An 8,648-nucleotide genomic window follows, 5' to 3' on the forward strand; every position below is an offset into this window, starting at 1 on the left:
TTCTTACACTAAGAATTCAGGGAGGGGGAGAATGTCTCCGACATATCCTCCCTAAACCTTAAAATAAGTGAGGGGCGAGGATTTAGGCAATATCATGGTAGGCATTAATCTGAGAGGGGAGACAGAGGCCCTGATCCCTAGAAAGGAGGCCATGTGCAAGAAGCAAGACACACTGGCTCATGTGTCTGTCTTTCTGCTGAGGCCAAGCATCTTTTTGCAGGCATTCAGCACAGTTTTTTTTTGTTTTTGTTTTTTTTTTTTTTGCCAGTCCTGGGCTTAAGCTTAGGGCCTGAGCACTGTGCTTGGACTTTCTCAAGGCTAGAGCTCTACCAATTGAGCCTCAGCACCACTTCCGGCTTTTTTCTATGTATGTGGTACCGAGGAATCGAACCTCAGTCTTCGTGAATGCTGGGCAAGCACGCTACCACTAGGCCAAACTCTTGGCCTTCAGCACAGTTTTTTACTGTGCTTTTAATAGAGTCTCTTTTGTGCCTGAGCTGACTTTGAATCCCCATCCTTCAGACCTCAGTCTCCTAAGTAGCAGGAATGAGCCATAAACACCTGGCATAGAAAGAGTTTTGGGCAGAGCGCAAGTCCGGGGTCCTGAGAGACTAGCCGGTTGTGAGCTGAGTGAATATTCTAAGAAAACCCTCAGGTTTTTAAGTCCCTGCAAGTAACGGTGATTTCAACTCAAAAAGGATGATGAATCAACTGAGGGGGATCCTTCAATCATCTCCATGCAAATTGCTGTGGAGAAGGTTCCAGGTTCCCAACTCCATGCCAGTGAGGACCTGCAGTCTCTATACCTGTACTTATACAACCCGGAACCGAGCCTTGCCTCCTCTCTGGGAAAAGCTCGACCTTGTTCCAGCAGGTGATCGACAGTCACCAATCAACATCCGGTGGAGGGACAGCGTTTATGACCCTGGCTTAAAACCACTCACCATCTCCTATGCCCCAGCTACCTGCCTTCACATCTGGAATAATGGGTACTCTTTCCTGGTGGAATTTGAAGATTCGACAGATCGATCAGTGATTGAGGGAGGACCTCTGGAGCACAACTACCGGCTGAAGCAATTTCATTTTCACTGGGGAGCCATTGATGACTGGGGCTCTGAACACACCGTGGACAGCAAATGCTACCCAGCAGAGCTGCACTTGGTACATTGGAATGCAGTGAAATTTGAAAGTTTTGAGGATGCAGCCCAGGAAGAAAATGGATTGGCTGTGATAGGAGTCTTTTTAAAGCTAGGCAAACATCATAAAGAGCTACAGAAATTAGTGGATACTTTGCCATCAATTAAGCATAAGGATACCCTTGCACAATTTGGGTCATTTGACCCTTCCTGCTTGATGCCCACCTGCACAGATTACTGGACCTACTCGGGTTCTCTGACAACCCCACCTCTCTCAGAATCTGTAACATGGATCATCAAGAAGCAGCCAGTAGAGATGGATCACAATCAGCTAGAGAAATTTCGGACCCTTCTTATCACTTCTGAAGGAGAGAAAGAGAAACGAATGGTGGACAACTTCCGCCCCCTCCAGCCACTGATGAATCGCACTGTTCGCTCATCTTTCCGCCATGATTATGTGCTGAATGTACAAGCAAAACCCAAGCCAACTGCCAGTCAAGTGCCCTCCTAGAATGTTGATAACAGGCAGTATCTTGTTTCATTCATGTTAGCTTTTAAAAAATTTTGAACTATGTAAATACCTCTATTTAATGATATTCATAGATTACTTATTACTTTTTTGTCATTTCAAAGTTAGTCTTATAAGTCAGGGAGGAGAAAACAGAGCAGTACAAAATAACTGATTGGTTAACATCAAGTTATTTAGATTATCCTTTTTCTATGGAAAGATTACTGTTTAGTTAACATCAAGCTGCTTACGCTATCCTTTCTTTGTGAAAGGATCAAGGCTGAGGGAATGTTGTTACTATGCCAACTGAAATTGATCTCTTTGGGAAATTTGACCATTCTCTGTGTAATCCTGATTTCCTGGAAGGTAAAATAGGTTAATTATCTGTTTGATGAAGTGGAACTTTACTGTGAGTGACTCCATTTTGAATTTAGTTTGGCCTGTTGGGGCCTAATATAAGAGTTTAGTACAAAATAACTGGTTGTAGTTTTTCTCTTTTGGTCAGACTTTCACCACCAATATGCATTAGTGCTACTGTCAAATACCACCATTTTGGGCTGCCAGTCTTAATGGGTCATTGAATTGTGGGATGTTTCACTCATCTTTGAGATAAACTGTTCAGTAAATACTTTTATATGATTGATAATAATGCTTAACGACTACAATACCAACACAAGCCACATATTTCTTTTCCAGAAACCAGCTGGTAGTAGTAATGTGTTTTTATATCTGAAATATTTTAGCTGTCTTTTTCTGTTCATTGATGAATGGTTCTAAAGAGTTTTTTTGGTTGTTTTTTTTGTCAGTGATGAGGTCTGAACTCTGGGCCTAGAGGGGTCTCTTGAGTTTTTCAGCACAAGGCTAGCACTCTACCACTTGAGCCACAGCACTACGTCTGGTTTTCCAGTGGTTAATTGGAGATAAGGGTTTCATGGACTTCCATACCAGGGCTGGCTTTGAACTGGATCCTCAGATCTCAGGCTCCTGAGTAGCTAGGATTACAGTCATGAGCCACCAGGCCCTGATCTAAACAGATTTTTTATTTGGGGGGGGGGGGTGGTCATGAGGCTTGAACTTGGACCTGAGCACTGTCCCTGAGCTTTTCAGCTCAAGGCTACTGCCCTACCCTTGAGCCACAGACCCACTTCCCCTTTTTCAAGTGATTAATTGGAGATAAGAGTTTCTCAGCTTTGTATCTTTGTATTGCCCAGGATGGCTTTGCACCCTGATCCTCAGATCTCAGCCTCCTGAGTAGCTAGGATTACAGGTATGAGCCACTGCGCCCGGCTTATAGAGATTTTTTTGAAGCAAGTATTTATAATAAAAATATTTAACTGGTAATGGCACACTGGCCAAGGAACTTAGGCTTTTAAGAAAACAGCTATGAGGCTAAGACCTCCTGGTTGAACACTGGCCATATTTTAAGTATAATTTATGTCAAAACATGAATGTGCATTGTTTCATTACAGCTTGCCAGTCAGTATATTTCCCCCAGTTTTTAGCTGCCACTACTAGCATCTGAAATGTCTGCCCATTAGCAATTTATTATATAGAAATATATTTTGAAATAACTAAGGGGCAGCAAAAGAGATGAGAGATAACATAGTACATTAAGGACAACAATCACACATAATATGGCTTTTGTTTCTATATCCTGGAGGTCCTTTCATTTAGTGTCATACTATATGGCCTTATGTATCTAGGTTTTGTTCTTTTGTAAATCTCTGCTAGGAGAGCCCAAAGTTATCTGATATATTGTATATATGCGTATTTGGTTATTTGAAATCGGATAGGGAAGGGGGGAAAACAAGATGAGGGGCGGGGGTGGGAGGAGGGAAATGGGGACCAAAACATGAGAAAGGGTGCCAATGTTTGTGAAGTAATGCACCTTCTATTTGGTGAATATAATGTAACTCTTCTATTAATTACAATAAAAATATATGGAAGTGACAGAGGCAGTGAGATTGACTGGAATGATAATATAGTAAACATGTGGTGAAATGTAACAATGAAATACCCCTCTGTATTAATGTTAGCTAATTTAAAAGAAAGAAAGAAATTTTGTAGCCATAAGAAAATATGAACTTTCCCTATCTTTAGAAGTCATTTTACATTTTTTTGAAAATCAGACATTTCACTTACAGGCTTGGAAATCATATAGAAAGCACATGCAGGATGTTTTAATAAAAAAAATGTTTAAAGTAAAAAAAAAAGAAAGAAAGAGTTTTGATATGCATTTCTATTTATTTTTTTACTCCATCCACTTATTTAAAGCATAACAGAAATGAATTAATTTCTAAACATATTTAATATATTCCTATCATTTGAAAAATATATGGAAACAACTTGGCTAAGCCAAGTAAAGATAGTCATGTCAATTAAGAACAACAGGGCCGGGAGTTTGGCCTAGCGGTAGAGTGCTTGCCTAGCATGCACGAAGACCCGGTTCGGTTCCTCAGTACCACATACATAGAAAAGGCCAGAACTGGTTCTGTGGCTCAAGTGGTAGAACACTAACCTTGAGGAAAGCCCACGGCCAGTGCTCAGGCCCTGAGTTCAGTCCCCAGGACTGGCTAAATAAATAAATAAATAAAAATAAATTAAGAACAACAAAAATTCACAATTGACAAACAGGAGATTTGTAGCCTACTCTGTTATATTAATCCAATCACAGCATCATATATTTAACATCAGCATAATTAGCAAGAGAATTAAAGTTGAAACGTTCTCTGATCCTCAGTTATAGGCACATAAAATTGTTTTTGTGGAAGTGTTCAGATAACCTCAATTATCTGAACAGAATGGTAAAAAATAACATTGGTAATTCAGCTAAGCATAGCTATTTCTTTTCAAAGTAGAATGGAAAACTGAATTCCCAATTCTTTAATCAGCAACTACCTACATGGCAATACTTTGAGTTGATAGTTCTTTGTTGAAAGAGCAGAGATTGGTTCTGGAACTTCACAATTGACAGACGGCTAAATTTTGGAGGGAAAGTTGAAGGTAACTCCCATTAGAACAAATCAGAACTGAATTAGGTAAAGGACACTGAGAGAGTGAAGTAAGACAAAATGACAAAGCTTTAAGTTCATAGGTAAAGAAGTCTTATAAGTGATTATATTTTATCAGGAATCTAGAGGCTGACAGAAACAAATAGCTAACAATTAATTTTAATGTGCTCATTTTGTTTTCACATAAAATGTCACAGCTGCCAGCCCTCCACACAAGTATAAAGTTTATATAGCTAAGGAAAGTGAGAATGGAGCGGGGAGAAGTAGCCCATAAAAAAAAACATTGAAAAGGATCTCTAGGATATGGAAACAAGAGGTTTATCTTGTGTTATTATTGTTCTTAATGTACTGTTGTTATTTCTCTTCTCTTTTTTTGCCCTATGGTTAATCTCATGTGGTTACTATATCTGACTTTATTACCTGGTATATTGTATATACATTTATTTGTTTATTTGAAATAGGAAAGAGAAGGGGGAAAACAAGATGATTGGGAAGGGGTGGGAGGAAAGAAATGGGGACAAAATCATGAGAAGGGGTATCAATGTGTGAGAAGTAATGCACCTACTATCTGGTGAATGTAACCGTAACCCCTCTGTACGTTACCTCAACAATAAAAAAATAAAATAAAAAAGACATTGAGTTCCACATCTGAGTTTAGAAGAGAGAGAGAGGGACCCCAGTGAATAATCAGCAAACGATTGCTGAACAATAGTAAACCAAAGTTCTTGAGGGTTCAGTGGAAAAATCTGAGTCCCCCAAGAACTAAAGTTCTCCAGAAAAGTCCCCAAAGATTTGGCAAGTTTTTAGGCATATTCTTACAGGATAGAGGACTTCCATCAAATTTGTAATAGGGTCATGGCTCACACCCGTAACCCAAGCTACTCAGGAGGCTGAGATCTGAGGATCGAGGTTCAAAGCCAGCCTAGACACTAAAAAGTGAGAGACTCTTCTCTCCAATTAGCCACCAAAAAAACCGAAGTAGCTTTGTTGCTCAAGGGGCAGGGAAGTAGCTTTGAGCTGAAGAGCTCAGGGACAATGCCCAGGCCCAGAATTAAAGTTTCATGACTGACCCCCCCTCCCAAAATTGTAATAGTGCCATCTATATCTATACTTATATTAAATTCAGGGTACACTAATTTAAACTGGCATAAAGACAAGTTATTACTATATAATCTTTTAAGAAGTCATCTTCACAACTCTATAATTTTCATTTCTTTTACATTCAGATGTTTTTGACAGAAAGTACAAAATTCTAGGAAAGTATATCATGTAACATACTTTTTATCTAAAAATTCCAATCATTATTGTTAATCACATATGTTTTAAATCACAGTGATTATTTTACTAAATTCCAAGGTTAACTTAGAAAATGTTTCACATAGTATATGCTATGAATAGTGCACTTCTACAAACTTGCTCAGAATAAAAATTAGGTACTATAATTAGTAAAGGAAGGTATTGAGAACATCAGAGACCTATGCAAAATGGAGACACTGACAATTTATTAGTTAGTGACAAATGAAGTTTTAGGTAAAATAAAAGGATTAGCATTGCCTGTTCCAAACTCTAATTATCACTTAAGTATGACCCAGAAAACCTTCATTGAGAAGATACTAACTTGAAAAGTAGGTGTAAAATTGGAATAGCTCTGACATTGAAGGGAAAAAGAAATACTCAATGTGGAGATAGAGATAAGGAAAATTTTACTAAAGATACTATAACAGGGAGAGAGACTGAGCCCAAACACAAGGTAGGACTTGCTTTATGTTTTTGTTTTGTTTGAATTTTGGGGAACCAAACCTATTGCCCATTAAATAGTAGGCAAGTGCTCTATGACAGAGCAACACCTCAGTCCCAAGAGAGAAGAGGAGTGAACTACTGTGAAATTGCTACAAGTTCACAAAGGAAAGGTTGGTCATATGATTAGGCATTGATGCTTGCTAATTGGCACATAATAAAGTGAGGTTCCCTTGTTATCTTTTCACAGTTCCCAAATCCTCAACAGATATATTTCTGGGTTTTAATGCTGACTAGATGTTACAGAAAGATCTATAATTCCAGGACAAAAAAAAGAAATTAACAGTTATAAATTTCCTAAACATAATGCTTTAATGAAAGGTGAAATGCAGGATCAAGAGCCAGGAAGATGCCTATGGGAAGAAAGCTAAATGTTAACAACGTGTTAGCCAGTGGAAAACCAGAAGATGTCTCACTAAAAGATTAAGATGTAAAAAGCGTAGATAATAAGAAGACACATGTTTATAGACATTAGAAAACTCATTAGACAGGGCGAATTAAGCATCTCTATAGCAAAGAGAAAGGATCTCAAAACAGAAGATTTATTTTCCTGGAGAAAGTATGGCTTAACCTCAAATCAAAGCAAGGCAGGAAAAACAACAACAACAACAAACAATAACAACAATAATACAGTAGTCTCTGGTGGAAGGTACTGGCATTAAAACAAGTATAAGTGGTTTTCCCTAAGCCAATGCCCTTGCGTTAAATCTCAGTCTTCTCTAGACAAAGGCAAAAAAACACCCAGCATGAGCTTTGGTTCTCCAGAGAAGAAGGTGTTTCCAGAATTTACTCTGGAAAGGCTGTGTGGACCTGCCAGGCTTCACCTTTGCTTACCCACTCTGCCACACCACCAGATTACAATCAGATTATTCAGGTACTACCAGTAGAATACAGACATTATTATTATTACTTGAGAGCTTGCAGTGCTGTAAAGGCTGTTCCATCTTCTGGTAATAAGTGTGAAAACCTAAACAGTAATACTAACCATTCATATTAAGCTGGGAAGTTTTTGACCACTAAGCCAAACAAGGACTGTAGGCATTAGAAAAGATGCTCAAATGACTTATAATGAATAATAGCATCCCCTGAGAGATTTAAAACAATTTCATGTGTACTTACAATTTAGTGATCCCTACTAGGAAAGCAATCTGAATCTTTTTACTACCTAAAAATAAACATAATGAGTGAAAAGACCCTCAAGGAAATGTATCTTTGCATGAAATTCCTTACCTTTGAGTATTATATGGAGTTAGTTCTTTTGTAGCAAATAGACTGCAGCACAAGTGACAGGTACTGACAGGCACAGTGGCTCGTGCCTGTAACCCTAGCTACTCAGGAGGCTGAGATCTGAGGATCCAGGTACAAAGCCAGCCTGGGCACAAAAGGACTTGAGACTCTTCTCTCCAATTAACCTCAAGAAAATGGGAAGTGGTTCAAAAGTAGGACAGTAGCCTTGAGCTGAACAGCTCAGGGATAGCGCCCAGGCCGAATTCAAGCCCCTTACAGAGTCCATTTGCAATCAAAATGGCAATTTGTATGCAGTAACTATATAATATCATAAATCTTCATTGCATGTTAATTAGGTGTCTTTGCCTGACCTTTGGACTCATGGAATTTATGCAGGACTGGTCATAAAGCCACAGTGCAAGAGTTCACAGAAATGAGAAATGAGAGAGAAATGAACAACAACAAAAAAGAAAAACAAGGTGAGAAGACTAGAAGAGTACTGTCAGTTTGCTGCTTTTGATAGTTTTATCAGTCAGTACTTGATGCTAGCAACTGCAGAGAAGACAATTCTGTGTCCCCCACACACTCCACCCTTCATACATGTAGGTCACAAGGCATCGGGTTGTATGAGACAGACCTAATTGAGAACTACTGTTGTTCTCAATTAGGAACACAGGGACTCATCAGGCCTTCAGGTCTCCTCCACCCCTTTTTTTTTTGTCCTGGGGCTTGAACTCAGGGACTAAGCACTGTCTTGGGCTTTCTCAAGGCTAGGGCTCTACCACTTGAGCCACAGCATCATTTCTGGCTTTTTTTTCCCTATGTATGTGGTTCCAAGGAATCAAACCCAGGTCTTCTTGGATGCTAGGCAAGCACTCTACCACTGGCAAACTCCAGCCCCTCATCAGGTCTTCTTTGGTTGGTCAATTATACCTTATGTGCATGGAATGCAACCAATAAGAATGCAAG

The 8,648-nt window shown here is 39.2% G+C and overlaps 1 pseudogene; it reads left to right on the top strand.

Moving 5' to 3' along the window:
- Positions 1-620: 620 nt before the first annotated feature.
- Positions 621-1,674, top strand: LOC150051880 (carbonic anhydrase 5B, mitochondrial pseudogene; annotated as a pseudogene).
- Positions 1,675-8,648: the final 6,974 nt, after the last annotated feature.

The sequence above is a fragment of the Megascapheus bottae genome, chromosome 17 (genome assembly GCF_031878675.1).
Source record: "Megascapheus bottae isolate mThoBot1 chromosome 17, mThoBot2.hap1, whole genome shotgun sequence".
Taxonomy (NCBI): Eukaryota; Metazoa; Chordata; class Mammalia; order Rodentia; family Geomyidae; genus Megascapheus; species Megascapheus bottae.